The sequence below is a fragment of the Haliaeetus albicilla genome, chromosome 2, assembly GCF_947461875.1.
Source record: "Haliaeetus albicilla chromosome 2, bHalAlb1.1, whole genome shotgun sequence".
NCBI lineage: Eukaryota > Metazoa > Chordata > Aves > Accipitriformes > Accipitridae > Haliaeetus > Haliaeetus albicilla.
The window spans coordinates 74,529,102-74,535,139 of NC_091484.1; positions in this window are offsets into that span (position 1 = coordinate 74,529,102).

The window sequence follows — 6,038 nt, forward strand, 5'->3', positions numbered from 1 at the left end:
CACTGCAATTGAATGGAGCATCCCCACCTCTGTGCTATGGAAAGCGTAAGGTCAGCCCACTATATGCACCAGGACTGAGCCCACCGCTGGGTCACATCAGGGATGATGCTAAAGCTTCATTGGATAACATCGGTTGGGATCTGGGCGTGTTCCTTCCTCTATAATAAGAGCCCTGATTTCTTCTCATCCCCCGCTTCAATTTCGATAAGCAAAGAGACCCTGACATAAACCCAGCTGCTGTGTCAGGATACATCTGTATCAGTCTTCAGCTTCCGTCTTTTAATTAAGCGTATCATCCTTGTGGAGCATCTCTCATCAAGCATCCATGGGGAAATCCTGTAACGCCTGGCTAAATTACTACATTTGTTCAATCAGACTCAAAGATATAATCCTAAAGTGAGCTAATCTAATTTAATGGGGAAAGAAAAAAAATTTACAGGCAGGCAGTGCCTCTGTCAACGAACGTGTCCAAGTGTGAAGAAAGCATTCAGTGCTCTAATAGGCACATAACAGCTCACATCATTAAAGTAAAATTTATTTTGTCTCCCTGAAATGGCTCACCTCTCCCCTCCCACCTCCCCCCCACCCCAAATTAGGCCACTTTATGCCACACCAGAATACAGCTGCATTTTAATTTAGAAGGGGATGAAGGTTATACTGTGCTGGGCTGAATTATGTCCCATTACCATGCTCTTGCCACCTGTGGACAGGACAAATATTTGGTGATTAGGCAGTTCAGAGAGCAGAGAAACATTGCTTTGCCAAGTGGGGAAAGCATTACATGGGGTTTAGCGATGAGCAGTGTCACAAAGGCAGAGCTTGGGTTTCCAGCAAAGTTTTCTGTTCCTCCTGCGTTCCCTGCATCCTAACAAATCACGGGCTAAATGAATTTTTGACACCCAGAAGGTTGAAAAAATATTCACACAAATTTTCCTTCATTAACTCCCTCCAAAAAGTTATCCAACCCCCCGCTTTCCCAGGTTAGGTAAACCCTCCTACGAGTGAGCGATCACACACTGAGCCTTTGCAAAGCGACAGACAAATATAAATATATTCCCTCCTTTTGGGGCCAAAAGCACCAACTCATGACACCAAAGCCTGTGTCCTATCTTTACCCCTGTGACCTGTCTTGTGGAGGACACTGCCATGAGTCTAGTGGCTTTGAAAGGCAGCAAGGCTTAGTCCATGGAGGGAACCAAGAGAGCTCCTAGGCACAGCTGGACTTTGGATGCCCTGGGGAGATGTTTTAGGGGCTGAAATCTAAACTTTGCCAGGCTCCGTGGGAGTTCTGGTTATGATCTCCATAGGCGAAGGGCTTCAAAGCAGACCAGAGAGAAGTTAACCATTTCTAGAAATATTTCCACATAGAATTTAAAACATCTAGAAATATTGGTGCCTTATAGACACTGCAAGATTGACCATACGTGATGTAAAAATCACGTTTGATTTGTGGCAAATCACATTTGCTGTATGCTTTCCTTTCCTTGTGCAGGCACTTTGAGCAAATCCTTGCCTTACTTCTGCCTCCAGAACCACCTCTTGCACATTATAAAGAGGATCTCCAAGGTATTTCACTGCTGTTTCCAGGCTGAAACTAATACTGGTTTGTCCATTGCATTTCTTCTGTTAAAGACACCAAAAAAAAAAAAAAAAGAAGAAATATCTAACAGAGTCAGAGAAAGTTGGTTGATTGATTGAGTTTGGTCAAACACTACCTGCAAGCCTGCGGTTAGAAACATGCCTTTGGGTGCATCACGGAGGCATAGCTAATGAGAAGACCCCCACAAGGACTGGAGAGAAATTCAAAGTAATAAAGTAATTTTCTGCATTTAGTACCCCAATCTCTTTTCTTTCTTTCATTGCAGTCCATCAAGCCCTCCCTCCTGCATTTTAACACTAATTAAAGTCAAACTTCCTTCCAGTACATTTACTTAATATTTTACATGAATCATGAACGATTTCCCATTTTTTCTAAATTTGAATCTTCTAATTAATTGTAATGCCTATTAGTTTCTATTCAGACACTGCTGTTTCAGTTTCTGGGAAGTGCTTGGGATAGAAAGACCCATGTAACTAAACAATAGACCGCAATGTCTTTCAGCACAGAAATAGTCCCATGGACTTTAAGGACTCCTCTAGGCCTATTGATGCTTGCATTGGCCAGATCTCGGGCAAATTGTGGTTACAAGTGGTTAAGTGACTCAGAATTTCTGATAAAAGCTTGACAAATCAGAGGGAAATTAAACTGAGCTATCCTCCTGTTCCTTTTCTTGTAGGGTTTCCTGTAAGGTGTCTACATCATCTTTACCCTTCAGTGCCCTTCCTCTGGTGCTCCTCACTGATGTTTTCATCCCTATACTTACTAAGTTGCATGGCCAGGGGTTGTAGGCTGCAGGGCTTTGACTGCCCATGTTATTTTGCTTGCAAAAGTCTCCAGTCCACCAGATGAGTTCTTTCTGTTCGCTATTCCCTAGTATGCCTGCTTCTCCATCCATCTCCAACCCAAGTCTACTGCAACAGCACAGAGATGTGGCAACAGAGTCTTTCCTTCTAAAAAGAGGGAGACATGACTGAATTCGGGAATTCTCATTAGTATGTTTTTTAGCATCTTCAAGCTGAGCAGCTTAAGGAATCCCAGGTGGACATGGGGCTCAGGCTGTTTCAGTCTAAAACTCTTATCCTGATAGTGCATGTGGGCAACTTGGCTGAGCCCTGTAGCTTTCAGGGATTTGTCGCATGAGTGCTGGTACTCATCCTCCTGGGGGGATGCAGGCCCAAGGAAGATGGGTGCTCAGCAAAAGCCTGGGTGGAAGGTTGTAAGTAGAAAAGGATTCAATAACAAACAAGCACTCACAAACTGGGAGTTCTGTTAGGCTGCTCCATTCTCTGCACGGGGAATACAAAAGGCACCAACAAGACCAAAGACCAGGAGACGCTTTGATGTGCAGATCTCCACCCTCCACCTTTGAGGGAATGCTACGCAACCAGAAATAATTACCAAATATATCCACCAGCTGCCTCTTTTGCACAAGTGAAGAGTCAAGCACTAGCCTTCACACATACCTTTGGGCTTTCGCCTTCTCTCCTTTGTCTGCCTGTCTGCAAACTTCTCACCCCTCTCCTGCTTGCTCCTGTTTCCAACTTGAAACTGCTATCAGGTCCCACCACTGATTTCCACCTCACCTTCCTTTCCCCAGCAAGCAGTTTTTAGACCAAACCAGATCTGAGACAAAGCTAAATCCTCTACCAGAGGACCCTCCAGCATAAATCACCTGTAACCCTAATGTAATAAACCAGCCTGCCACTCACAATAAAAAGAAAGGGCTGGAGGAGGTCAGCATTCAATCAGAACCTGGCTGTTAATGCAACAGGTCCAATTACCTGCTGAGATAAACTATAGTGAAGTCATCGGGTCCTCCAAGCACCTGAAAATTTGGCCTGTTAAAAATCAAGGAATTCTTTGATTCCTTCTGGTTTGCCTCTTTGGAGAAGATTTGAAACAAAGCTGTAACTGCTCAAGGCTCCCAGCTTTTCATACTTCATCCTTAATGCAATATCCTATCTCTGACAAATGGAGCCTTTAAGAACCGTACTGCCCTTGACTGGAAATCTAGCATTAAAGCACATCAATGTGCACACTGAACAACCACATTTTGCTTTCCAAGCTGACCCCCTTTGAGTGCAGGGTCAGACCCTTGCTGGATGTTGAATGCTTTCCTCAGCATCAAGCAAAGTCCAGCTTTCTTTTCCTCTGCAGAGTTTGAGTGCTCTCTCAGAGAGGGGTTTTTTTTATTTATTTATTCTTTCATCTATTTTCAAGCATTGATTTGGGGGTGACTTTAAATGGGATAGGACTGGGGCTTCTGCCAGGTGTTTTGAAGGGAATTGCTGTCCTCAATACAAACACAGCCACCCACAGATAAGAACACAAAATTCTAACAATTGACTTTGGTTTCCAGAAGAGTTGGATGGGTTCAAGAGCGGCTTCTCTTTGTGGGCATTTTAGAGTCCAACAGAAAGGATGCATGCTAGAGAAGTGCTTCCCGCCGCCTGCCACTTTTCATATTTTGCTGTTTCTAACGGATTTTCACTTCTTAGCTTTTTCTGTACTCACGTTCATATCAAAAGAGAAGGAAAAAACAACACAAAAGCTGTTTTAAATGGATGGTTTGAAGTAAAGGAAAAGTTGAAGTGTAAATATATGTAAAAGACAGGTACCCACTTCTGAATTCAGTGACAGTTTACCCCATTTTTCTTACAAATGGGGTCATCATTTTACTATTTTTGTACAACACACTGACACCAGTAAAACACTTATGTTGGTCCCTCCCCAAGAGCATCTCACCACTCTACAGTCTCACTTCACACACTAAGTTTTGTACCCAACACAAAGACAAATGCAGGTATGAAGCCCAGCCTGTACAATGGATAAGCAAGAAAAAGCAGTCATTTCTTAAAAAAAAAAACAAACAAAAAACCAGGATGAATTCTCCAAGACCACAAGCTTTGAAAACCTGGCTCCAACAATTTCCCCAGCAAGGACTTCTCTGAGAAACACAGCACAAAGACCTCTCAGCCCTATTATCTCATTAGATACAGAGGCCATGAAGGGTTTAGGGCCATAACGTAGCACAAGAAACTGTGAGACTGAAATGAAGGAGGGTACTCACAAGACTAAGCAGACTTGGGCTCACTGCAAAGTCCGAGAATTTCTCCCAAAATTGTGACTGTCCAGTAAACCCGTCAGAGGCTGGTGCTTTACAACTATGAGGTTTGCACATCTTTTCCAATCTTGTGTGAGTTATAGTGGGATTCATGTGCTCCCATTAAGGTGTCTAAAAGTTAGACCAAAGTCCAAGTCTGAATAAGTCACACCATGACTCCCCCTCAAAGGGTCAGTGGAGAGATATAGGTGATTACCCATCCCTAGATGGATAAGATCAATCAACCTCTGGAGATGCATTTCTCCCCTGCACTGACTGTGTCATGAGCCGAGAACTGAGGTTGTTCTGTATTATTGATAAATTGTATTGAGTTTACCTTGCCACATAAACCCAATACATAAATTTGCAGCTCTTCTATAGGGTTCTTCCTGCCTGAACTGACTTGTAAGCAGCAAGATGTAAAGGCACCCAGTCCCAGTCCTCCCACTTGCTTTCTATACCTTGAAGACAGTAAGTCAGCCAGGAATCTCAGCATTATTTTTATTGAATTGGGTTTTATTTTAGATAAGTATACATATACACACATATATAGGGGGGGTGGTTGGTTTGGATTTTTGGTTTGTTTTGTTTTTTCTTCATTTCAACAAACCTATAACACCAACAAGTCCTTCAACAGAGATGCTAAGGAGACCGGTTCTCCTAAACTGGTAAGTTCTTGCCACAAGCATAACCAGAAGACCCCACTTATAAAACAGCTACTGTCTGAACAGTGCCTCCTTCCTAAAGATTTTTCTGTCATTTTGCTGACTGTAAGAGCCACCATACTTCAGCTTTTTCTTAGCTTCAGAGAAAGGTGGAGACAGTGTCCTCCTGAGCAGAGAGCAGTGCCAGAAGGTGCACTCTAGAAAGAGACCCCAGCAGCACCAGTAAACTGCTCTGTAATCAGATTGTTTAAAGAGGTGTTGTTTGAAGAAGATGTTGGGATTGATGTCAGCTAATGGGCTGCTAAGGCTTGCTCAAATAAATGAAAAACAGATTTTTAAGGAAGTATGCAGAATTTAAGTAATAGAGGATACAATAGTATTTTCTAAAAGGTTTGGTAATGCACATAAGACTGGCTTGGAACATAGTTTAATCAAAGCGGGGAAAAAATTCTGGATTTTCCTAATGTATAAGTTTCATATTAGCTTGTCTCATAACTAACCAAAAAACCCCACCCCAAAACTAACAAACCCCTAAATCCTAAACGCTCATAACTTTGGTTTAGTTCTTGATTATTTTAGCAGACAAGGTCCTCAGCTGGTATAAATGGGCTCAACACTATCAATCAAATTATACCAGGTGAGGGCCTAATCTGGGAATTGCTTGAAGAAA